The sequence below is a fragment of the Rousettus aegyptiacus genome, unplaced genomic scaffold, assembly GCF_014176215.1.
Source record: "Rousettus aegyptiacus isolate mRouAeg1 unplaced genomic scaffold, mRouAeg1.p scaffold_m13_p_8, whole genome shotgun sequence".
Lineage (NCBI taxonomy): Eukaryota > Metazoa > Chordata > Mammalia > Chiroptera > Pteropodidae > Rousettus > Rousettus aegyptiacus.
In genome coordinates, this window is record NW_023416311.1 from 102,812,670 (window position 1) to 102,840,630 (window position 27,961).

The following is a 27,961-nucleotide window of genomic DNA, read 5'->3' on the forward strand; positions in this document are numbered from 1 at the left end:
AGTTATCATCCATGTTGTAATATACATCAGTACCTCATTCCTTTTCATTGTTGAATAATATTCCATAGTTATACCATGTTCTGTTTGTTCACTGTATCAGTTGGTGGATATTTTAGTTGTTCCCACCTTTTGGTCTCTATGAATAATGCCAGTACGATCATTAATGTCCACGTTTCTGTGTGGACATATGTTTCATTGCTCTTGAGTAGATACCTAGGAGTAGGATTGCTAGGTCATGTGGGTAATTTCATATTTAGTATTTTGAAGAACAGCCAGAACACTTTTCAAAGTGGCTGCATCATTTTTAAAATTTATTAGCAGTATATAAGGATTCCAACTTTTTCACATCCTTGCCAACATTTGCTTTTTGTGTCATTAATTTTAGCCATCCAGTAGATGTGAATGGCATCACACTGCAGTTTTAATTTATGTTTCCCTTGTGACTTATGATATTGAGCTTTTTTTCATGTGTTTTGGAACAGTTGTACATCTTTTGAGAAAATAGCTGTATTCCTATCTTTTGCATGGTTGTTAATTGGGTTGTTTGTTTTTGTTGTTGTTATTGTTGTTGAGTTGTAACCAAAGACATAATTTATGTGATGATTTTTTAAGAAAGGTCTACCTTCAGCTTAGCTGGAAAAGCAAACATATCAGAATACTTAAATGAACTTTGCTTGCTACTCAGATGAACATAGTAATGACCTGTGTTTTATCAGAAAATTTTTATCTTGGGTAAAGCAATTTGAAGAGAAATTGTACTATTCTATTTAATAATAAAATATATTTCCAAAAATAAATATGCAAGCATTTTAACTGATGGGAATAATTCTGCAAAAGTTGAGCGACTCTTTTTGTGGGTATCATTTCTCTAATGATATTGATGAAATGGAAATAAATAGTTCAATCAAGTTGTTTTCAAATAGATTGCAAGAACAGTGGTGACATAGTGAATGATGATCTCACATATGAGGCAATAGCCATGTGTGAATGGAATTTGAAAGAATATAGTTTAAGAATTTCTGATACATTAAATCTTCATTTGTTTTTACATACATGATGATAGCTTGAACTAGAGTTTGTTCTGCCATTTGCTTATACTGCATACTGGCAACATATAGAATTTTCATCACTTTTACACATAAAACAAAGGCCAGAAAACACTTTCAAACAGAACTGTTGGCATGTATGTAACTATTCTAGTAAAAGTTTCCCTTTGCTAAAACATCATTGAAGAAAAGCTACAGGGAAAAATATTACTATGCAAAATGTCTGTATATTTAACATTGTTGTGAAACTAAAATAAAGTCAATTTTATAATACTAGGCTGTATCTTAATGTAAAGGACTATGTTTACTTTAAGAATGAGAGCAATGGACCAAATTTACAGAGGTAGAAATTAAAGGTCTGAAAATGTCATAATTTCGCAAGGTGACAGCACAAATTATTGACAGAGGAGGGAATGAATTCCAGAGGTTTCTGACTCTAAGTGCTGTACGGCTTCCATCATAAAGTAAAGGTTATCCAAACATCTGTGATAAATGAAGAATGGTATCCCTAGTATGAATTACACAGTGATATAAAATACTAGCATGCTCATTGAATTTCTGTACTGGATGAAAAATCTGATAATACAAAACAATTATTTTTCCCTAAAAATTAGGCAGAACCAGATCTGCAACCCGGCCCTCTAAGGAACTCCAACGGTCAAAGCTTAAGTGTTTCCTACTTTCGAATTTACCCCAAAACCAGTAGATCTCCAAAATAATGACGATTTTAACCAGGCATACTCCTACATTACAGAAGGCATAATAACGACTCAATAAATAGAAGAACTCAGGAAAATAGCCTATTTTTTCTAAAATATGGGAGATTAAACATCAGAAAGTTATCTTCTAAAAGGAGCTACATTTTCATATCACCATATAACTGCATTGATTACCAAACATCATAAATGCTTAACGTTTATATCCTCTAGCCTTTACACTTTATCCTTATGTGGTCCTAGGTATTAACATTTTTTACCAATGTTTTAATTATGTCTAAGTTATCATGAGAAATTTAGACACAAAATTTGCTTAACATAAGAACATGTCATGAATTCTCAATACCACCCTCTTAAGGGAGCAGAGTCAGTGTCCTGGAAGCTATGTCAAAAGGTGTGCCACCAGTCACTGCCAGTCACAGTCGCCATCAGGGTAATTTGAGAAGCAGCACATGTTATGGTGATTGTCCAAATAGGTAATCAATCTGTTGGGGCTAGGCAGAGGGAACGCTTCCAAGTAATGATGCCAGTGGCAGAGGAATCTGGGAGACCAGACTGGAGAGAGCGTTCGAAGCAGATGGTGAGAATCGTAGCCACCTGGAATAATCCTCTGAGTCAATTAGCCAGGACCAGGAGTGGATGTTTGGATGATTCTATAAGCCACGGAAGGGAAAATGCCTGCCTTCAAAGCACGGTTTGGATTCAAAGATGAGAGAGAGAGATTTTTTAGGTTTATTCTTCCTCTTTCTCTCCTCTACCAGCTACTCCCTTTTGACGTCACCTCATCCCACTCTACTCTACTGACGTTTACTTCCATTTCTTCCTCTAAAGAAACTCTTCTAACTTGCGGGTGTTTTGTTGTTGTTGTTGTTGTTGTTGTTGTTGTTGTTGTTGTTGTTCCAACCATGGTTAACACACAACAATGACTCTACTTCTGGATTAGGCCACCAAGTACTCTGCAGAAAAAAGGAAAACCCAAGGATTGTCATTAATTCAGATTTTAATCTTCTATCTGACCTTTCACTATAATTAATTGCTTTCTTGTCTTTAATCAATTCGGTCTACTAAGCAACGATGAAAAAATTTGCTACTCTCTGAATTCCCCTATACTAATACTTACCAGGTCTTTCTCATTTGAAGATCTATTTCTATGACTGATCTCACTATTTTATCTCCCATGCCTGCATCTTTATACCTGGCCCACACTTCCAGGCTTTGTTCCATTTCTGGGGTGCTTGTGTGTTCCCTCTTATGCAAGATCAGCACCAGAACAGGTGTTCTTGTCTCACCTGGATCATCTGCTGGAGAACTGGCATCCTTCCTCTCCATGCAAACACTATTTCTTCTCTTTTCAGAGACATTTTTGGAACTTTAAAATGTAATACGGGTATCTTAGACTTAAAGTAAAACAAAACAAAATGAAACAAAACAGAAAAAGAAAAAGAAATTGTAAATACTTTTCTTTTGGACCTGAGTTTTCCTTTAGCTACTTCCTTATCTTTATCCCTTTTCATTTCAAATCTGCAAAGAAAAGTCTTTGGTTTCTCATTTCTCTATTAATTCTTTTCCAGACTGAAAACAAGGTTCTAGTCTTTAATTCTACTTGTGCTAAGATAGCCAAGGATTTTTCTAATTGTCAAATCACTAGACCACATTTCATTGCTATCTGCTATGTTTAACACTGCACACCATTCCCTTTGCACTAATACTCTCTGATCTATCAGACTGCTCAGGTCACTCCTGTGATACTCTCCGCACCTCCCTGATCAATTCTTCTCAGATTCTTTCATGCCCTACTGTTATATTATTCATCATTTAAACATTACAATTGTCTACATGATTCTATTCTCAATCCATTTCTCTTGTCAGGCCGCTGTTTTTCTCGAAGCACTATATTCCATATCAACGCCCTTACTTAATACTTCCTACATGATGATATGCAGATTACTATGTGTATTAGTCAGGATTATGCAGAGAAAAAGAACCAACATAGATATGGAGAGAGGGGAAGAAGAGGAAGGACACTTCCTGCATTGCAACAGAAAAGGAAAAGTATGAGTATAGACAAACTATGACTTGCACGTTTTTGGTGGAAAATTGAGAGAATTCTTATCTGATAACTTTTATTTAGTCATTTAAGATTGAGGCAAGGCTCTCTTCCCAGAATGTCAAGGTTGAAACAGGCAAAAATCTTTGAGAAGAGCAGAAAATATTTGAAGTTATTGCTGTGAGTAATGTGTAAGCCAACCATCTAAAGAAATTAGAATTAAAGCCTAATTTATATTGACATCGGTTTGATGACGTGTGCATGAGTATGTGTGTTTTCTCTAATTAGGTGGTCTGTTTCATGGATACAGACCCGGAAAATGTAGGTGGCTGGGTTCATCCATGACAATAGTAAGGATTCATGTGGCTCAGGTTTCTAGATGAGAGAACAGATGAGAAAAGAGAGTTTAGAGAATTCATACGAGACTAATTGAAATTTTGATCATATGGATATTCTTCTTGGGGTGAAGGATGTTACCCCAATGTTATGTACCTGGGAAGATGACCATGAGTATACTCAGGGCCCCAGCTGACTTTCTTTAGTTTGGACACCAGTCAAAACTACATTGATCTCCTGATGTTCTGAGCCCTAAGAAATTAGCATTATTCCAATGCCAACATCAACCACTTCTGGAAAGCCTGGGTGTTTTCTGTTCACCACCACTACCCATCACCTATGCAAATGACCACAGGTCTTACAGAAAGACTAACGAGACATTTTCCTGGATATTCTTGTTATGTTATAGGGTCCTTCCCTAAGGAAACACAATTGTTTACTTCTTTCAAACTATTCTGCGTCTATGAACACAGAGGGTTTATCTGATGTTAGAAGAAGGGCTATATAATCTAGATCATGTTTAGTCAAGTCAATCTCTACTTATGAGAGTTGTTTTTCTTGCATTAAAACAATTGATGAAATATCAACATGATTCAATCATCATTACCCTTGTTAGATATCTTACCATCGTTTAGCCAATGTGAAAGAGCTCAGCTGATCTTACAAATCTCAGAGATCTAATTAAAACGCCAGTCTCACTTTCCATTACACAAATACATCCACTGAACCGTTGATAGTGAATAGGCTCCTACCCATCTCTACTTCACTATGATTGTCCCATCCCCATCGACCACAGGGTGCCTGTATCAGAGTCCATAGATTCTTCTCGGCCTCAGCCTCCAGGGTTGTGGACCAGAACCACTTCAAGCAAGCCACAAGAGAAGGGATCCAGTCTGTATGAGTTCTGACTACCTCTGTGTAAGCTTAACCCAGAAGTGCATTACCTCACGCCAGCAGCCCACATGTGCCTCACTTCCTGCCCAAGCACTTCCCTGAGGAATTTCAGATGTAGCACTGTACAGACAGGCTTGGGGACTTCCAATGTGAAATGAAAGCATGCAAGGGACACAGTAGTTGAAGAATAAATCTTCTCTCTTTATCCTTCTGGGTAGACTGTCCTCTGACGTAGTTCACAAGACACTTCCACAAGATCCAGTTGTCAGCTTGATTTAATACCAAACAGTGACCAGTTTGTTGTCAGACCCTGATTTTTGTTCTCCCTCTTTCCCTGTCTTACCCTTGCTTTCCTTGTTATTTACACCCTGGTATCATCATTTGCCATAGGCTCTTCTCTCTAGGATGAGACACATGTGATACATTTATTTAATCCAGACTTTGAATATTTCTCTCTATATTTTAAAGGTCTTTCTGAATGCTCAGTGTCTTTCATATAGGTCAGAGTTTATATTCAAGTTGCTGCCATTCTGTACTTATGAACTCTAAGGGGAATGTCATTAATCACTTACCCTGACCTTCCGAGAGCTTCCTTCCCGTTGTCTTGGAGATGAAATCAAAGCACTTTAGCCTTTGACACAGGATTCTCCTCATCTGGCATCGGTGCATCTCTCTAGTTTTAACTTTTGTTACTCCCAACCCTGCACTTTACAAATTATTTTCAGTTTCCCACACGCATCAACCACACACCTGCCAATGTAATTTTGTTCATACTGTTCCTTATTCCAGGAACTTCAGCTGGACACTTGCTCTTCTTGTAAACTTTTCATTCATAAAAACTGAGCACAGCTTCACCTTCCTCTAGGAAACATTTTCTAGATTTTCCTCCCCCAATCTGTGTCACCTTAAGGTTTTATGTTACATGAAATTATATTATTATGGTAAGATTATTTATTTCCTTGATGCCTCTCTAAATATGTCAATTTCTTTGAGATCAGGAACCAAGTTTTATTTGTGTATATATTCCTAGGACTCTGAAAAATGTTGGTTATACAGGAGGTGTCAAATAAATATTTGTTAAATTGTTGTCAAAACACCCAACTGGGGAGATTCAATGGAAACCATTAGATAGAAGCACAATTGACCAAGGACAGAATTGAAGAAAAAAAAAAAAACATTTAGATTTAACTATAAGAAAAAGACACAAGGAATGGTGGAGAAAGCAGCCAAGAGAGATCTGGAAGAAATTAGAGGACAAACACCAAAGTCCTTCCTAATCATGGGCATTTCCCTAGCAAACTCTGTCTCCCTCAACATTTCTCTACGAAACACTCTTTATTATAAACGCTTCATTATAATATCTGACTCCCAAAGTGATTCCACTTTAATTCACCCTCTAAGACCTTTTTATTTATTGCCCACTGAATTCTCCATTGTGATTACAACAATATTATTGTCAAATATCTTTGTTTTGTAACACTTTGTACACTTGAACTTAAAAATTCCATCATTTAAGACCATTTACTGTAAAAGTGTTACAAACAACAAATACCTCAAAGATTAAAACAAATGATTATTATGTTAATATAAGATATAATAATCATAGTTGTTGTCATGTGTTTAGTACCTACTGTGTAGGAAAAGTTCAATATAAGATACTTTATCTTTAATTCTCATAAGTACAATATAAATATATATATATATATTTACTTTACATCTAAGAATAAAGAAAATATCTCAGAAATTTAAGGGATTTGATCTGAGTTCAGGTCTGTTTGAGGTGAAACTTGTGCTATTAAGAGAACAAATGGATATATTATAATGGAATTGATTTTAATAACAATGGATATAGCTCCATGATTGTAGAATTTCGAAAACAAAAATAAGAAACTTTCAGCATTTGGTGCCAAGAGACAAGATTTCTGAAGAACCCACTGAACTGTACTTCTTGCCATTTACTGCTGGCATTCATTTCCGTTTCGTTTGCTTTAAGTCTTGTATTTCATTTCAAATTGCTTCCACTGTTACTAAAAATGAATTCGGAGCATAAAAGAAAAAAAGTACTGACAAGTTATTTCCAGTTCCTTAGATGAGATTTCCAGGGCTTCTCTCATTTTAAAACATGGTCTTTTCTCTTTCTACCCGTAGGAAAGCACATCACTAATGATTAAAGAGATTGCGGCTTTTTTTATATTTTAGATATTTCGGAGAAATTGCCCCTTATGAACTTATATCCCTCTTCCCCCCACTGGTCTCTCAAAATCTTCTTAATGGAATCCAACAGATAAAAATATCCAAGAGAAATATCTTTAATTTATGCTTTAGAAAATCAGATTTATAAATGGAAAATTCGGTTTTTGTAAAGAGCTGAGAGTTTCATTACTGCTTCTGAATGAAAACCAAGATTTAATAACATGTCATTGAAAAACGAGAACTCCCTCTGATAGACTGAGATTGCCCCATCCGCAACGGCAGAAAAGGACATCAAAGGCCCCCAAAGGGGACTTTGGCACGAGGGAAAAGAGGTCAGAGCTGACGACTCAAGTCTTACGCCGAGGCTGGCTCTGGGAAAATGAGCGGCGATGGCTGGAAGCCCAAGCTGGACAGGCCAACCTGGCTAAGAAACCATGGCCTGGGAACAATGTCTGAACATGTGAGTCTTAACCAATAAACCTGACGGGCAAAGTCTAAACAAGAGCCTCTCCACTCGCCAGGCAGGCAGGGTCCATGCTGGCCTGCACAGGTCGTCCCCACTCCGGACCGCACGGAGAGACTTGCTACAGCAGCAAGAAGAGCACGAACAGGAAAACTCCTGGTCTCCCTGTGCGCTGACTGAACGCTCCAGTTTGTCTTTCAGTGGAACTGGGAAGTCTTTGTGGTACCCGCACGACTCAGGCAGGGAGGGAATTTCTCTAGGAAGATGCCAGACTGCGTCTTAACCTGAAAAATGGCCTCTGCCGGGTTCAGTTTTTAAAATCAGAGAGAGATGTTTGTATCTGCACTGTGATATGGTAATGTGTGTCCTATCGATCGCATGTATATTTCTGATAATCAAGTACACTGCATATAGTGTTACTATTGAGTTATATGTAAGCAATTTAAATCCATCATGTTCCTGTATTGCTTTAGAATAGGTGGAACTTCCCTAACCTGAAATTAAGATTACAGTGTCCAGAATAAGCAAAATTGAGGACCAGTACCTAACAGAACATGGTTTTACAAAACTTATTTTAGTCTGAATATGTTACCTGTTACAAAAACACAGTTTTCTTAAGCTGGCCACATGGCAATGGTTTTAAAGAAAATATTCTTTCCCTGAGTTAACATCAGTGCTTCCTAACATCGGCGCTTCCATATCCCTATAAACTGAATGATTCCAACATATTTTACAGATTCTTAATGCAGTTGTTTTTAAGAACGTGGGTTCATGACCTTGTATTTTGATAACCGTAATATTCTTTAGTAATGCCTAACTGTACTGTTCTTTTAGGAATACATAACAGTGTAACTGTGTAATTCAAACACGAAAATTCTAATTAGGGCTTTATGTTTCAATGTAATATACAAACTTTATGGAAGATCGAACTGACCTCTTAATTATACTTACTATATACTACCATATTACATATTTACAAACTATACTTCTCATTTGTGACCTCATTTAATCTTCTCATTGCTTAACTTTGTAAAGATGAGTGTTATTATGCCCCCAATTTAAGGATGACAAAACAGAGAACAGTTTCCCCAAAGTCACATAGATATGAGCTCTTATCTCTATACCTTTGGGGGCCATTGCTGAGCCAGGAAGACTAATCTCTACAATTATTCTGGCTTGACATTTGGCCTTACATAAAGCTCCAAGCATTCAGAGAGACTAGGACCTTCATCACAAAAACCAGTTCATCATCTGGCACTCCCACCAAAGTCCTCCTGGAATTACTCCTTCGGCAGAGGTGCATTGCAACCCCATTGCTATTAGAAAAGGAAGCACGAGCTAGGTCATCATGCATGACCCCTTCCCCTGACAGAACCAGAATACCGCACTGGTCACTGATCACTTAATGGAACAGCAAAAATTTTTCCTCAATCGAGCCAAAAATCTAGCTTTGAGATTACACAAGTTTCCAAAACTGAGAAGAACTTACTAAGACCCTTTGCTCAACTGCCTGGCCAGATTTGAAACAAGGAACACATCCTGACTTTTTGTTCCTCTACAAAATATTAATGCTGAGTTTCCGTATAGCTATCTATCAGTAAACAAAGTTAGGCATTTGTGAAAATTCTCAAGAATCTTTAAGGCAAAAGAATCACTGATAAGACCAGGTTTTTTGCCAGATGTTTTTGAGAACTCACTCATCCAAAGAACTTTCCTAAACTCTGCCAACGGATATGTGAGTGCTATGAGCTAAACACACGAAGTGCCAGCTTCCACCCCGGTGTTGTGTTGGCTGCCACATTATCTTGAGACTTCTGGCCATAGAGGAGAATATTTAATCAAAAAGCACACTCAGCAGTGGTTTGACTTAACCTGAGATTGATTTCAGGGGCTACAGAGGTAAGAAAGTCTGATTTCGTGCTTAGTAGTTTAGTATTTGTTAATTTCACATAAGAATATGGTTTTTCCCCCTCATTTCTCCTTTAAGATTACATAACTACCTATACTTCTTTAGCCATTATTATATTAGCATTTTCCAAAGTGGCAAGCATGGTTCCAAATTTATCTCTATTTGTGAAGTCAAATGCCCTACCCAGATTGTCTTGTTTTGATCAAGAAAAAAATACTGTTTTTTTCTATGCCTCCTTAATTGCAAAACCCTTTTTCCTCAAATGCCAGAATATAGTTATTTCTATCTAGTAAAGCACAGGAAAATAGCTGCCTTGGAGGATAATTAGGAAAATAATAACATTTTGGTTGTGTAATACATAAAGAAAAGATGCAAAATGCTAAACAGAAGTTTTCCGCAAAGGAATTATAGATAAGAAAAAAGATAACATTGGCTGGGAGTAAATTCTCCAGGGATCTGCCATTTCTGCACATCTTTTGAACAAAGGTCAGTGACAACTATAGTCAAGGACGTTTGCAAAGCTATACCTGGGTAGAAGGCAGATTTATTTAAATTCCAAGGTTATAAAGCTAGAGACTCCTTCTCATATCCTCACACATTCCAGGATAATGAAGAAATAGTGTCTCCGAGGGAAGAACAGGAAGATGTACTAGCAGTCTCTTTATAAGATCAGGGCTTTCTTGACATTAGTGTTCTTCAGGTGTAGCGAGGATTCACTGTGTATGCAGCATGCCCTTGGGCCTGCCCCATGCCACCACTCTGTGGACATGAGGACAAGGAGAAGCGAAGCACACATAAAGCCCGTGCTGTCCTCTGTGCCATGAATGATGAGCTGTCCTTTTCCAGTTGGGCTGGCTGTGTCCTTGTGCAGCAGTGTGGCAGGCCCACCTAGTAGCTTTAGTGGTGGCCGCTGCTCAGAAATTGCTTGAAATGTAGGTATAAAAAAGTAAACATTAGTCTTAGAATTACACTCTTTGCTCTGTTAAAAAGGAGAAAGCCGGAAAGTGTGCAACAAGGCATGATGGCACAAGCTTCGAAATAAAGCTTTCGCAGGAAAATATCTATCTATGGGTGGAATTGAAAAACACCCCATGTTTGAGTCTATGGCCATGTCGCCCTGAACAAGCCCGATCCCATCTGATTTCGAAAGCTAAGCAGGGCCAGGCTTGGTTCGTACTTGGATGGGAGACCACCTAGGAAGACCAGGTGCCATAGCCGTAAAAAATAAAAAAATAAAGGATTGTAAACTGACAAGTTCTTTGCAATCTGTGAGGTCAACCAAGGGTTGTCTCACCTAAAAAGAAAAAAGAAAAAAAAGAAAGTTAAAGAAAGAGAGAGAGAGAGAGAAAGTAAAACACCCCATCTTTGCTAAGTTTAAAGGTTATCCAATAGGCGTGCACACAAGGATGAGTGTGTGTTTGTGCATACATGTGTTTGTGAGTATGTGTTTTCATCTCAAGCATCCAAATTATTCTGTTCAGTCTGAGATCGTTGAATGGATGAAATGGGTATTTCGAGCCAAAAAATCAGAAATGTTCCATATGTTAATATAAGGAAAAATAAATTTTCACTATGTATATTATCGAGCACACACACACATTTATAAATTGGAAGAGATTCTGAAAGTTTCTGTTGACCAAGGGAACATAAATTAAAAATTGGTAGCATACCTCCTATTAATATTATTCGATAATATATAAAATAATATTGAAATTCACCTAATGTTATGACTTATTATTTTATTCAGGAAAAATAAAAATATGTTCGCATAGCTTTATAGAATTACTCATTTTATTGACCTTCCAGCCTGTTTTTCTAACACAGTTTAGGGTCTTCAATGAGACTCCGGTAAGGATAGAACTAACAACTTCAGTGTTAGGAAGGAATTAACATGTTTGTTTCCCACTAGAGGAGAAGTGGCTGATTAGAGCTCACCTTTGGAATTTGGTTTCACCACAGTTTTGTATTTTTTTTTTTTTTTTTTGCAGGGAGTTTTCTAAATCTGCATAAGTCTGAAGTATTCAGTGCACTGTCCTAAATCACTGTTTAGTAAATCAGAACATTGGGGAGTTATAAATGTTTTGGAGCTTGGAGAGAATTTAAAAATGTCCTATACTGATTAACTTGCAAACTCTAATTGTTATTTTTATATCTTTAAAGACAATCATACTAATAGACTATCTAAAAGCTTACATAAAGCAAAGCCAAGGACTTTTCTTAGCTATATTTTCAAAAAATTACTTCCTTCAATTAATTAAAGATAAAATTTGATTTAGTAAAAATGTTTAATTATTGTTTATTATAATTTAAATTTATACTAATGAAAGAAAGTGAGTAAAGTGATTTTATCTAGGCTATATAAAAGTTTCAGATATTTGTGCTAATTAATTTCTATTTGAATCTGAATTCTAAATCATTATCTTCATCTCACCGATGTGTCAAGTTCCAAAAATACCTTGACGCTAATTGAACCTCAGACCACATTTTCTCAGGGAAACCAGTACCATAAATTGTACTTAGATTTCTAAACCAATGCACATAACTTATTTCTCCCTTATATGCAGATGTCACTGCAGGAACGGTACTGTCAATCATTTTGTCTTCTAAGGTTTGAGGATCTCTCTTCCTCTGAAGAACAACACATCCCTAAATGAGTCACACGTTCCCTTGAGCTGGAAGCCAGTATCCAGCAATTAGATACTGTCTAAATAGTAATGCAGGTGAGCTCTAACGACGAGTAGAAGAGGGATGAGTCGCAGAAGAATGGACGGCAAAATAGTCAAGTTCACATTTCAAATAGCAAGTACACTTGCCCCTAGCCCAGCCTCCAAACTTCGCCCACCACGCCACTCAGCACATCTTTTCTGCTTCTCTTCACTTTAGATTCTAAAGTTTAACGTGAATTCTGAATGACATTTGTGCCGAGTTTCCAGTTACTAGCAATGCTAACAGTTCAGAAATATTTTGAAATCGAAAAGTCACTAATCTGTATTATTTCATTTCTTCATTCATGTATGCAATTGTGTACTGAGTATACACTATGCATGGCAGACGCTGTAAGATTTATTCCTTAGCCACGCATTCTCATTCATATCTATGGCCCAATTAGTGTCTAAGTTCATCAGATTTGTTGCTGTAGATGTCTTACAAGGCCAAGGTCTTTAATTGAAGCAGGGGCCTGTTATCTTTACACGGTAACTGTTCTACAACCTGACTCCTAACTCTTCCCAGCCATGTGCTCAGTCACATAAATGAGGACATAAAGAGTAGAAAATAAAACATACCCAAGGGTAATCTGTTACCATTTCTTCATAAACAGTTCCAAATGCATATCTCCATCTCACCTGTAATGCTAAGAATATTGTTACAAAAAAAAAAAAAAAATCCACTAGACTAACATCAACAAATTACTATTAGTGTGTAAGTTTTTACTTCTGTAAAATTCAAATATCCCTAAGAGAAACAAAATTGGTAATAATTATCAAAACTGATCATAATTAGTCAATTTTCCAATAATTTAGTAAGAGTGTTTTGGAGGGGGAAAGGAACAAGGCAAAGCGTATTATAACAGGTACCGAAATTGTTGACCAACTAATATTCCAAATGGATGAATTGATACGCAAGGTCATTATTCAGGAATATTGCTCTAAATAGAGGAATATCTGATAGAAGTTGTGCCAAAGAAGCTTTCTCCTAACTAAGCTAATTTGACTGAAGCGTTTTAAAGAGCTAAAGCTTTCAAGCTACTGAAACATTGGTGTTCACTTTCTGAGTCAAGATGCTTCCCTTTTCTTGTCTACATATCATTTGTCCATTTCAATAGTCACTTTGATTTACATTTTGTCCTCATGTTTGGCCAATCACATCCACTGCTTACAGTAACGGCAAACCAAATTCCCCAGAACAATTATTCACACTGTGAAAAGGGCTCAAAAACAGCAGAAACCTGAGCAAGTATTCTACAAAGAAAGTGAATACTATGAATTTGAATTTAAACATACAAAATAGATATATGTAGTTATATGCTGATCTGCTATTATTTCTTTGCCACTATTAGTGTTTATTGTTTAGAATCAATTTTGTCTAATATTTTTACTGAGAAAACAAAAATTTCTTCTTGAAGTCAAATGATTGTGCAGTATAAATCTGGCCATCATGAGGAGATGACAATATTTTAATATCTTAATGTTAGTTATGTGATGACTGGCCATGAAAATATTTTGATGTATATACCTTTTTTTCAGTGTGCCACGGTTACATTCCAACACTTAGGATAAAAAGGAAAACATTAAAAACTCCTCTCTATGTTATTTTCTTTAATGTAAACTTAATGCATTTTGACAAATATATAAATGAGATAAAATATATGATTGTTAACAATATTTCTTATTTAGTATCTACAATAAACTTTTTTAAATAAAAGAATTCAGATTTACCTTCTCAAAGTAAAAATAAAATAAAAGACAATTTCAGAAAATTCGTTAGTTCTGGAACTAATTTTGACAAATTGCTGGTATAAAATTGAGAAATAAATATTTAAAGGATACAAGTGAAAAAAATTTAAACTTTTACAAATAAAATTCTAGTATGGGGATATCAAAATTCCAAAATGTTCATTTATTATTAGAATTATGTTTTATTTACACTTTTGCAAAGTTGAAACTTGAAATGATTAAAATTTTATGTCACGCTTACACAATGTTCATCTAATGACATGATTGTTCCATTCCCGCCCTTCTAATTCTAGCATATTTTCACCTTTAAAGGCATTAATTTGTTTTAATTCAGCACAATGATTCTTATGACATCTTTTAAATGACGTTGTATAATTAACAGATTCTGTATTAAAAATATAGAAAAGTTCCAATTTATTTAGCACTACCCAGGCCTTTCCATGAAATCTGTGGCCAGTTCTGAGTTTTCAACTTAAATGGGTCAAGGTTAATTAAAAGACAATTCAGAGAATAATCTGATTTCATTTTCTTTGCATGTTGTCTTTGTTTTGAAGACCAACATGATTCAGATGGACTATTTTTCTCTGGCTCTAGGATAATACAGATAAAAATGGACCCTTTGAGGCTATGGAGGAGACTTTTCACTTTTTTTGCTAATTTTCCCTGGGGGTTTTATATTTTAATCCCATGATCAAAACTGGTTAAATTAGTTCCTAACTAAATGTGCATCTTTCCAGTCTTCACCTTTTTAAAATACCAGAATAACATTTCTGAACACAATGTTTTATTTTGTCATACTGGTTCTTAAAATGATATAAGAGAAAATACCTACTAATACTTAGGAGTATGAACATTTATTTTTTAAAGATTTTCTATTTTGAAGCATCTCCTATTAAATACTTAACCGATCACTTAGAACTATTAAGAAAATAAACTCCATGTGTTAGTTTCATGTGTATTGAAATTATATATATTTTAGGCAAGATTTTATGAAGTCCAAAACTTTGCTTACGTTTTTTTAAATTTTCTTAGTCTATGGCCATGCTACCCTGAACAAATCCAATCCCATCTGACCTCGGAAGCTAAGCAGGGTTGGACCTGGTTAGTACTTGGATGGGAGACCACCTAGAAAGACCGGGTGCTGTAGGTATAAAATATAAAAATTAAAGGATTGTAAGCTGACAAGGTCCTTACAATCTATGAGGTCAACCAAGGGTTGCCTGGCCTAAAAAATAATAATAATAATAAAATAAAATAAATAAAAGTAAATTTTTGTAGAGAATTGGAAATCACTTTAATTTCCATAAATTCAAGTCCCTAAAGGGTTGTTTTGTAAACTCAAAAATGTTAGTTAATTAAACTCAGGAAAATTAGCTTCCAAAGCATTTTAATTTGATTCAATGATTTTATAAGAACTAGTGTGTATGTGTGGCGGGGGGCGGGGAGAGGTTGGTCTATGTTGGTGTTTGTGTGTTTGTTACTAGAACCATCTTCTCATTCTTTTTCTTAATGTATAAAATTGAATTTAATTGCATTCCCATATTTGAAATCATATATTAATGAAAAATTGAAATGTTATTATAGAAATTGCTTAAATGACTTTTTACCAAATAATGTCATGATTACATAAATATGCTGGCATGATGGGTGGAAAATCACACTTAAATAGCACCAAAATGTATGTTAAATATACTTATGAATAAAATATTCTGTTTCAAAGCATGATATGTATTTAGAAAAAAATATTTTGTAATCAAATTTATTTTATCTATCTAATGTTAGTGATACCAAACACTGAAATGACATATGCTCCTCTGGAATAAACTCTGACTTGCATAACTCCTTATGCTAATCCATATGTTCTAATTTATATAAATCAATCTATGGCCAAACTCTATTATGTAATGATTTAGATATCAGATTTATATAAGATTAAAATAGCTAACCAAGAGTACCTTTAAAATAAACTCAATGGTAAAACAATCACTCCAAATAAACACTGCGAAATAGAGAAAAATGGGACATATTCCTCATAGGTAAAATGACAATATATATTTTTAATTCAGATTAAGTGAATGAGATGGATGAAATACTGATTTATGTGAAAGAATTATATATAAATATAGAAAATAACGTGTTATCATACAACGAAATTTTTTTATTATCACAGTTCTATTCCATATTTATCCTTTTAGTTCTATTTTTTAATCTCCAACTCTTACTGTCAAAAAATCAAATCTTCTTAAATTAAACATTAAAACACAGCGATTCCTTTAGATACCACACAATTCCCCATATGGCGCTGTCATCACATTCCACACATTACTATCTCAGACTTTTGCACATATTCTGTTGTGATGGCCAAAAATGAGTAAATTTAGCCTATGTAAAAATAAAGGACCCCTACCCATCAGATGCATGCGTCCCACTCAACTAACAGGTTTTCTTACTTTCTCCTCCTCAAGGATGAATTTGTGGAAGAAATCCTACATCCTCTTGAATTTGCAACCAAAAGATCTGATAGATAAATTATATATAAAATTCTTCTAATTGTTATAGTAGTGAATCTTTGTTAAGAAACAGGACTTTTATTTAATTAATCATTTTTATGATCTATTCTGTGCCATGCATTATGGTAGACAAAAGAATACAATCATGAATAAAATAGATACAACTCCTGCTCTTAAAAAACTTTTGTTTGTATATGCAGAATAACATATGAATTAAATAATCACAGGGGTGAATTATAATCATACAATGTTTAATAGTATGTGACTGCTTCCTACTATTTTAAAAGGATCACAGACCGGTGGCTAAAAGAACAGAAATTTATTGTCACACAGTTCTAGAGGCTAGAAGTCTGAGATCAAGGTATCGGTAGAATTAATTCCTGCTTCTGACTGTAAGGGAAAATCTGTTCCATGCTTCCCTCCCAGATTCTTGTGGTTTTCTAGGAATCGTATTTTTTGGCTTGTAAAGACATCATCCTCATCCCTAACTTTATGTTCCCATGGTGATCCACATGCTGTGTATGTGTCTATGCGTCTATATGTACACATGTACGCAAGTTTCTTCTTTTTATAAGGACACCCGTCACTATGGTTTTGGGTCTCACCCTACCTAAGTTTGACTTCATCTTAACTAATTATATCTTCAATGACCTTATGTCCAAATAAGGTCACATTCTGAGGTGCTGGAGATTAGGACTTCAACATATGAATTTGGGAAGCATGGACACAATTCAATCCATAACAGATCATAAGTTCTTTTAAAGAAAGAAAGGACCACTATTCCATAAGTGTATAACAACTTGGACATGTGTGTGAGGCCTGGAGATTGGTTAGAGACAATTTGCCTAGAAAAGTGAAGTCGCTCGATGAAAAAAAAAATGGAAGAAAAAAAGAGGGAAAGAGTCATCATAGACACTCCTCAGTTTCAAGCTGATATTATCCAATTGTGCCCAACATCATAAAAAACCATCTTATTGAAACACTGAATGGGACTATCATAGTTGGCAACTAAAAGATCATTGGTAAGATCTTCTAATGAAATTGGGATGAATACCTGCGAATGTTTATGGTGTAGACAACACTTATAGATGGAAAAACTCTTACAAACTCACAAGTAGGAAAAATAGTTATAAGTGTCCTCCGAAGACTAGAATCTCCAGAGAAAATAAAAACAGAAGTATAGGAGGGGAAATTCAATGATGAGACCAAAGCGTGTAGAACTTCAGTATATGCAATTAAATTTATACAACCTGCACTGGTGTCACAGAAAAAGGTTAAGAAAGATAAACCTAGAAAACCAGGTGAATTCGGCAAGATAAAAATGAGCTAAATAATTACAAGACAAATATTTTATAATAAGTCGATATGTTAAAGGGAAATTGGAGTAATTTTGTAAAGATGTGATGAGATGGAAGCTTGAGCAAAGCTTATGAGTGGGAACAGGGAGAGGAGACCAGTTTTAGAAATATCAACATATGGCAACAATTTCTGATAAAGTCTAAACTGTAGTTACCTCAGATTTTGGCATGTGTCGACCTTATAAGACAGTTCTTGTGAGTTAACTGGGAAAATCTTATAAGAAATAAATGTTACTAAATGTTTAATAATTGGCTTTCTGAAAAAATATGTGTACACAATACATACGTATAGATATTTATATAGGTAAGCAAACCTATCTATTACAGAGTTAACCAATATGAAGGATGTATAACATGTATTTTACAAATAATAAGATATACATTACTCTTTAACGTAAATTCCTTATAGCCAATTGATTCTCCCACAATGCTTTTATTGATTTTTTTCCAAATTCTTACATAGCCTATTTAGGTTTGCAATTAAATTATTATAATCAGTTGATATGAATGTTGGTTTATTAATGAATAAAAGGACATTGAAACAGCATAGACATATGTTGGAATGTCACTCACTCACCAAGGACCTGAATGACTTCTTTGCCGATTGAATAAGAGTGTTGGGTATCAGAAGAATATTTTCTCTATTTACAATGTATAGCTACAGACACAAGTCTTAATTGGAATTATTAACATTGTCTCCATTATATTCTTCAATTCAGACCATCAAAAATAAATTAGGGAGCTTCCAGATTGGTAAATGCATTAAGGTGCTAAGATGATGTATCTGGAGAGGGCGTGGAATCTCCATGTGCCACTCCCCAACCCACATACCTTGCCCTATGCATCTCTTTGATCTGAATGTTCCTAAGTTTTATCTTTTACAACAAACCAGTAATGATGGGTAGGTAGATAGACAGACAGACAGATGACAGATGAAGGATAGATGATAGATGATAGATGATAGATGATAGATAGATACGTGCATACATAGATACATAGATACATAGATACATAGATACATAGACATAGATACATAGATAGATATATAGGTACATAGATATAGATAGATACATAATAATCAGACTGATTATCATAGTGTTTACCAATATACATAATGTGAATACTGTCCTGTAGCTGATTTTAAGCTACCAAACTGATATCACTGAATGCAAAGTTGAGATGTACAAAAGCACCACATTATATAATATTTTTACTATATAGGTAGGATAGACATAGTCTTAAGAACACAAATAGTAAAATAATTAGGAAGTCATAAATGCTGAATATTTATTACTTTTTAAAAATTAAGTATAAAATTTTATAATTTAATGTCTAATAATGATGACGTTTAACAACTGCCTCAAAAATTTGTAAAAATTTGACAATTAGCTCTCATTCGCCTGTGAGACCTTCAGCATAGCACTAGGAAACATTCGCCCTGAAAGTAGAAAGCATTTAGCCATCTAAATACAAGAATAAGAGAGAATAGAAGATTCTGGCATATAATAATAATAATAATAATAATAATAATAATGATGATGATGATGATGTCTGCCATTCCAATTAGCACCAAGACACAAACTCTGGCCATTTTAGAATGAAGGGATCACAAAAGTAAAAACCGATGGTTGTTGCCTTACAATAAGAATGATATTTGGTCATTACAAGTTTAAATCTGAAAACTGAGTCAGGAAGGAGAAATACAGAGAGGTCTCATTATTTCTTCTAGTAAAATACTGAGACTGAATGTGGTCAAAAAGAGTTAACAGAGTGTCAGTAAAACCCTAAGAAAAGCAACGAGATAGCCATCACTCAAAAACTAATAGTTTATTGAATTTTGAGAACTATTTCCAGGAAGCTTGCGTCCAAAAATCTACTCTTGTTAATGTCACCAGTGACCTTGAAATTACCACATATAGTTGACAATTTTAGTTTTTAACAGACTCGATGCCTCATCAGTATTTGACATCGATGTCTATTTCCTCCTTCTTGACGTGGCCGTCTCCTGTCTTCCACGGAACCGTTTTTGCTGCTGTTGTTCTACTTCTGCCTGCTTGACACTTCTCCAGTGTGTCTTCGCTGACACTTTTTAATGCCAATATTTCCCAGAAATTTCTTATCAGGTTTTTTTCTCACTTCACATAATCCAGTGGTTCTCAACTGAGGAAATTTATTCTACCTCCAAGGGGTGTTTGGCAATACCTGAAGACATTTTTTGTTGTGGCAGCTTAGGGTGTGCTACTGATTTCAAGTTGGTAGATCTCAGGGATGTTGTGGATCACCCTACGATGCACAGGACAATCCCCCCACAGTGAAGAGTTATCCAGCCCAAAATGTCCTCTTCCACCTACACATTGAAAACTTTCAAATATGTGTCTCCAGAACTGAGCTCGAAACCTGCAGCCCCTTTTTAAATTGGATTTTGATCAGTTTTGAGTCCTACAGGCATCTCACATAGAGCATATCTAAGACAAAATTCATCATCTCTTTCCCGAATCTGCTTCTTCCCAAGCCATCTCTAATTTTACCATTAACAAAACATAAAAAATAAAACTCAGATTTTTCCTAGTCTAGTCCATTTCTTTTACCCTTTGTATCTAATCAACCTCTAAATCCTGCAGCTTCTGTCCCCTATGCTTCTCTCAAAGGCATCTCCTTTGCCTTAGCGCTAATATTTATCATATCATATTGAGAAGCTCTTAACTGATTACCAGTTTTCTAGCTAGCCCCATTTAAGCCAGATTCTTACATTACATTCCTAGATGTGTTTCTAAAATGAAGATCTGAGTGTGTTGATGGTTTTCCAATCCTTCAACATTCAGTCTCCTTAATATGAATTCAAACATTTTATGACTCCCAACCTCACGTTGACACTTTGTGCTAAATTTCAGCTTTTCTGAAAAATACGATATTCTGAGAACAGCATTCCTTTTACCTGTTCTCCCTCCCAACTCAGTTGCACGGTTAACATTCATTTATGCATCTTGACATAATAAAAATACTATCTGTTTTCTAATAGAATGGCAATATCTTCAAAGATAATATCCAGTTTGGTAAGAGCATGAATTAAAAAGCATTTTTATACATTATTGATAGATTTCTAAATTTCAACAACCATTTGAAGAATAATTTGACATTTAAAATGTTAGCATTCTTACTTTTGGCAATTTTAAATATTAATTTTATACATAAAGTTCACGTGCAAGGATATATTTGAAAAGATGCCCTTTGTAGCATTATTTGCAAAGGCAAAAAAAATAATAATGGAGTTGGTGAAACAGAATGACTTCAAAATGTGTATTAGCATTCTTGGAATAACTTGTAGGCATTTTAAAAAAGAAGTAGCTTTGTGTTTATTGGCCCGAAACTCTATCCTATATTTTTGGAAGGGAGGGCAGCAGTATGTTAGTATGATCCTACTACCAGCAAAGGAAAAAAGACTTTTACTTTTTGAAAAGAAAACATTTTAGTTTGGAATAATTTTAAATTTACAGAGGAGTTACAAAGATAGCACAGAGAGTTTCTGGGAACGCCTCACCCAGTTTCCCATTGTTAACATCTCACATTGTCTAATATAGTTCTCGGATCTAAAATAACCGACGTGGATGCATGGCTAAACTAAACTCAAGGGTTTACCTAGATGTTATCTGTCTTTCCACTAATATTCCTTTTCTGCTCAAAGATCCAATCTAAGGAAGCATGTCTCATTTAGTTCTTTCATTTTTGACTTTATACACTTCTGTGTTATTTGTATTTCTTTTTCAAAGTCCATATACAACTTTAGCAGTGTTAATAAAAGCTCAAGGGTCACTCTCTGAAGTCTGCCCTTTCTGAATCCAACGACCCCCTTCAGTTCCTCAACAATCCCGAGTATATATCTTGTTATAACGACTAATTTTCTTTCCTGTCTTCAAAACCGATTTTAATTAGGCATCTCTGAAAGAAGAGAGCTCTCAAAATTATAAGCTTATTTTGTTTCTTTACATCATGATACTCCTAGAGCCAATAAGCAAGCGGATTAACAAATAAAGAAAGAAACAAACAAACAATAAACATCGAACTTTGCAATAACAGAACCAAGGGATAAAACTACACAAAATATTTATACCTACATCTTTATACATGGTAATGAAATAACTGAATGGGGAGAGGAAAGGTACAAATCTCACCAACAGGGGTTCAAAATCAACTAACAAAATTTCCGTTTAAACTTAATTGGGTCATGAGATGATTTCATAACCACATTTTAATGTCATATAAGAAAGATATTGACGAAACTCGATTATAAAAAACTTGATCATAATTACAGATAACATGTGCATAGCAAAGTAAACAGTGCTTATCAATTTTCAATAAGTGACAAACATTAATATTAATCATTAAGAGGTCTTAGTTAAGAATTCTAAAATGTTCTTTCAAAATATTCTCTAGGAACCATTTTATTGATTAGGGATTTTAGAAAATCCTTGAAGGATATCATACACCTGATCACTGAAGAGATTTCAAATATCCCAAAAAGTGAAATACAATAAACTCTGTTTTTAAACTCTTGATGAGTTTTGTAAAATCCATTTCAATCAGACCTTGTTTTAGCACAAAATATTTCTAATCTACTGTAAACACTGTAATAATCAGATGAGTAGTGAAAAGGAAGTAAAAGAGATTTAAAATTCTGTGGACTATGATGAGATCGAACACTTTAAACAATAACAACAAAAGTATTAAAATTTTCAAAGTGGCCAGTGTTCCATTTCACGTAAAATTAAAGAAAATCTCTTATATCAAGGGGTTACAAATAGCCACTCTTTCTTAAATAATTCTAGAGTAGTAAATTATGAATCAAACCAATTCTTTTTTAAGTTGTGATGTGTGTTGTGAGCCATCATGTAATTAAAGGAAACTACTAAATATTACTGGGAGTCAAAGTCTTGGAAGAAGGAAGTTAGTATAATGTCGTGGGGTCAGAAGAATTGGGCATGGACACCACTTTGTAAGTAAATTATTTTAGAACTTCCACTATGAAAGCCTGTCCAAGAAAGCTCCACTGCCATGTAAATGGTCTACCTACTCCAAAGTATGGATCTGTATGGAGAGCCACTGATTAACCCAAACGAGTCACTCAAATTTAAAGATAGCCAGGCAGAGTTGATGAGCAACGTGGTGATTGTTCTCGATATTGTAAAATAATCACTTACAGAAAAGCCATAGCATAAGTAAAGTCTAACGATTTACATTAGACCAAGCAAATGCCCTGTCATGGATAAACCAAGGTATATCATCTCATTCCAACGTCAAACTAGACTCATCCTTTGTCCACTTTAATATCCAACTTTAATTAGGAAATACTTTTTATAAACAAAATACTGGAGATTATTTGTCAGTAAACTTAGTCCTCAATCCATATTATCTGTAAAACTCCTTGCAATGTTTATGTCAGTATGTGTGTGTGTATGTGTGTGTGTGTGTGTGAATATATATGTCTATATATATATATGATATGATATGTCTGCAGATGGATAGTTGGATGTATGGATGGATGGGTGGATGGGTAGATGGATGGATGGATGGATGGATAAATAGATAATAGATATTTGTTTGGGTTAATAAAATGAGCCAAAATATTAATAACTAGAGCAGTGAGACCTTGGTTGATTTTTCTTTTCTTGCTATTGCTTATTTGTAAACCCAAAATTTTCTACTCTATTATTTCTGTTATAAGGAAAATGAGATTAAAATTTTTACTAACATAGTTTTCATCATAACATATGTGCAAAAAAGAGAGTATATAGGGATATGATGTCTATGGCTAAAAACATTTGGAAAAGGAATCAGCAGGAAACGTTTTCAATAATTAGTCTTCATTTCAATATTTACAGATGATAACACATGCAAACATAATCACTTGCAATCCTATGTAAGTTTAAAACATGCCAGTTTTCAGTTTTACATTTTCTACTAATGCCTCAAGCAGATGATAATGAAGTCCATTCGCAAGATAAAATAATAAGGAAACAGGAATCTGAAAGTCCACTCTTGCAGGCACCATGCTGGGTATTTATTTAATAAAATAATATCACATAAGGTAAGCTTTATAATTTCGATTTTGCAGATGAATAAAAAGACTTGAGAAATTAATAATTCATTATCCCTCCAAGGTCGCAGATTTAGAATCCTCACACAGCACATGATACTCCCTCCCCTGGGAGCTGTGACCTCCCAGGTAGCATGCAGGCAGGACTCCAAACTTTGATCATTTTCTTGGCTCCGCTTCTCTTTTCTTTCTAGTCATTTTTTATGTATGCATGTATGTATGTATGTATGTATGTATGTATTTTTTGCGCCTACAGCGCCTGGTCTTCCTAGGTGATCTCCTATCCAAGTACTAATTAGGCCTGACCCTGCTTAGCTTCGTAGATCAGACTAGATCGGGCGTGTTCAGGGTGACATGACCATAGACTATCTTTCTTGTCATTTTCTGATGAGAGGTAGTGCTAGTGGACTGGGGAAAGGTCCTCTTCCTTTTAATTCAGAAAAAAATTCATCTTTTTCCTGACCTTATTTCAAAACACAAAATTTGGTAGACCTTGATAAACCAAAGACTCACAAGAACTTTTGAAATTACAAAGACTGAATTAAATACTTTTAAAAAGGCAATGATTTATTCTGAATTTGACTTCAGAGAGAAACTTCTTTTTTAAAAATTAAATTTATGGGGGTGACATTGTTAATAAAATTATATAGGTTTCGAGTATACAATTCTGTAATACCTCATCTGTATGTCGCATTATGTGTTCACCACCCAAAGTGAAATCTTCTGTCACCATGTATTTGACCCCTTTTACCCTTTTCTACTTCTCCTCTCCCCCTTTCGCTGGTAACCACTAAACTGTTGTCTGTGCCTATGAGTTATTGTTTATTTGTCTTGTCAGTTTTATTTTGTTGCTTTCAGTTTTATATTCCACATATGAGTGAAATCATACAGTTATCTACATTTTCTGCCTGGATTATTTCACTTGGCATGATAATCTCAAGATCCATCCATGACATAAGAAAAGATGAAACACTGCCATTTGTGACAACGTGGATGGAGAAAAGGGGGACTTTTTGACATTGAGTTAATGTCATGTTTCTACATTCACCTGAAAAGTGAATAGTATATTCCTTGACTTTGAGAAGCAGTAGGAAAATTAATGAAAAGATGGTTAAGCACGAATTAGTGACATACGATGATAAGATATTTAAGTTGTATAGTTTATAGTTCTTTTCGGTGCACAAAGCGATCATTAGAAGAGGAGGAGGAGGCGGCGGGGGCTATCCGGGAACCACCACACGCCGGGCACTGGTTAGGGACTCGGCCTGCAGCCTCACGCGGTTCTCGCAGTGAGCTCCACGCAGGTAGTGTTCTGCACTCGTTTTACAAATGAGGACAGGAAGGCTCACCTAGCTGACGAAACCTGCTCACGGTTAAAGAGCTAGTCAGTCCCTTATTGGAATTGATTTGTGTCATTTCCCCCTTCTCAGCTTAATTTCACTACATTCAAGCTTATAGAAGAAATCAAATCAATGTAAGGAAAGATATGGGGAAACCTACTAAAGCAAAAGGGTTTATTTTACATAGGGAAAGATTTGGGTTGTGTTTGGTATAGATAGAAACACCCAGCTGCCCAAATATCTTTCTTTCATTTTATATTTTATTTTATCTTATCTTATTATTCTATTCTATTCTATTCTGTTCTGTTCTGTTCTGTTCCATTCCGTTCCGTTCCGTTCCGTTCCATTCCATTCTATTCATATTTAGGTTTTATAATAGTGTTGGAAAGAGGCATTGAAGTCCAGCCTGTGTCCAAATTGTGGCGAGTTCTGAATTGGTTAGGGGTTTCGTGGTGGTGGATTTGAAGTTAAGCTGGTGTTCTGTTTTCCTGGATCCCCTCCCCTGCACACTTCCCGGTGAGGACGAGCCCACCAAGCTGCGATGCCCGGATTGGGAAGGGGGAAGGGAAGCAGCTGCACGTTCCCGATCTCAGAGGCAGGGGCAGCTTTTGGAGCTGTTCAGTTACTTTGTTGTTGCTCACCTGTGCTAACCCAGTGCGTGCCCATATGCCCCTGCGACGTCTACTAGGTCAGCTTCTGCAACACCTGGGCCCAGCTTCACCGAGCACCGTGCGGACCGCAGGAGCTTGTCCTGCAGGATGCCCCAGCATTGAAACCGCAGGCTTAGAAGCACCTGGTGTAGGTTCTAGTCTGTTCTCACGGGTTCCAGTTGTGCCCCCACTTTATCCATGAGTCCCCTACTTTGCTTTTATTTTTCCTTCTAGACTGACTACCTGCCCTGTAGATTTCTGCCACCGATGTTGAATAGAGAAACATTAGCCTCATGTAGACTGTGTAACTGGCCCGCACGATTGTGAGAAGGCAAATCCAGATAATGACTCCCTTATTATATAAGTATTCTGTGGAATCTCCCTTTCTGATTGAACCCTGAATGATCCACAGAAAATTGATGAGTTTACAAACAGGAATGGGAAAGATTTAAAACAAAACAAAACAAAAAAGAAGCAAAACAACTCGATATTCCTAATTAGAGTGAAATCTTGATCAAAAGTTGACCACAGTAATAGCAGGAGAATCAGTGATGATGTATTGGTTTTGACGATTGTAAACCATCTAAAAACAGTATTAAACGACCCAACAAGTAAAGCATATTGAAACAAGTGCAAAAGGAGGAATGTACACACCGATATTCAATGGCCTTTTTGATTTTTAAGGGAGATATAACTTTTACACTGGGTTTTCCTTTTATCTAATTGGAGATGACGATAATATAAACATAACATAAATTACTCTCCTTTCAGGATAACATAATTTCAATTTTGTAGTGTACAATTTTAAATGAAGCTTTCAAGTAAGAAAGAAATATATCAAGCTATTTCTTATTCTGGGAGATATTAGAGAAACTGGGCAAGCTGTGTGCTCATTTGTTAGTTTTCCACCTCCTTCCTTCTCAAAACGACAGACCAGAGAAGATCTCTCTGGGTTGTGTGATCTGTTTATAGTGGAGTTTGAGTACGTCAATACATTTTACTGTTTCTGCTACAAACAAAAACTGCCATTGAAAATTAATTGTTCAGCGCACCCCAGTTTCTAAACTTGAGACACAACTAATCCACTAGCTATGAAACAAATTGCCTTCAAGCATATTTATTCAGCTAATGGAGCCTGGTTGTTTGGAAAATTTCTGTGATATGTAAAATAGGGACCGTGACCTTTTAGTTGCATGTTGGCACATAAAAATTCCAGCTTCACTGGCTGGTTTCTTCGATATGTCAAAATAACTGCCTTTAAAACTGTAACTGTTTACTAACAAGAATATCAAAACATGATGCGTAGAATAAAGGTCAGTCATGTGGGGGAAATCAGTTATTGAAGGGCAATTAAATCAAACTTAAAAGGAGACACAGACAAAATATATCATTTGACATTACAGGAAAATATATAAAAACTGCTGGTTACTATATAAAAATAAATTATTGATATAGCTAATATTTACCTCTCCATTTAAAAAGAGGTCTAGTATTAATAAAATATGGCCAAGGTGTTTATTGAACAAAAGCTCATGTCTCTTTCCATTAGTAATCTTCCATGTTTGGCATTCTGTCTACTTGATGGCTTGAGCCGTACACTCGGGAGTTATCCCACCCTAGGAAAACCAGGGCCTCACACAAACATTCTCATTTTCTTATTTGCCTGGCTCTTCTTTAGACCAAAATTTCTTGGCCACTTAAAAAACAGGAAATAGAAAAATAAGAAATTTGTCTGTTTAATTACAAAGAAGGAGATTAAGGGGACTTTGTCATAGGCACCTTAAATTTTCCTTTTCGCTGACAAAATGCCACATTCCATGGTTCTATTCATCCCATTAAAAGTGTGTCAAGAACTACGAAGGGCCTGAGGTTTTTCTCTACTTGTATTATAGCAAGTTATCCAGCTACAGTTTCATGGAGGTTGACCAAAGATACAAAACTCTTGGGACAGAAA

The 27,961-nt window shown here is 35.4% G+C and overlaps 1 long non-coding RNA gene and 2 pseudogenes across 2 annotated transcripts; 2 read left to right on the forward strand and 1 right to left on the reverse strand.

Annotated features, from left to right (window-relative positions):
* Window positions 1-293: 293 nt before the first annotated feature.
* On the reverse strand, window positions 294-10,768 carry LOC107501005. Of its 2 annotated transcripts, XR_001594657.2 has the most exons (3): window positions 10,132-10,768; window positions 3,052-3,159; window positions 294-2,718 (listed from the first exon to the last, which is right to left on the reverse strand). It is a non-coding gene; the product is annotated as an uncharacterized LOC107501005 (long non-coding RNA). The 2 variants fall into 2 exon arrangements; XR_001594654.2 differs by lacking the exon at window positions 10,132-10,768 and having other exon boundaries at window positions 3,052-4,673.
* LOC118607364 lies at window positions 10,704-10,822 on the forward strand (annotated as a pseudogene).
* A 4,267-nt stretch (window positions 10,823-15,089) lies between these two features.
* LOC118607268 lies at window positions 15,090-15,208 on the forward strand (annotated as a pseudogene).
* Window positions 15,209-27,961: the final 12,753 nt, after the last annotated feature.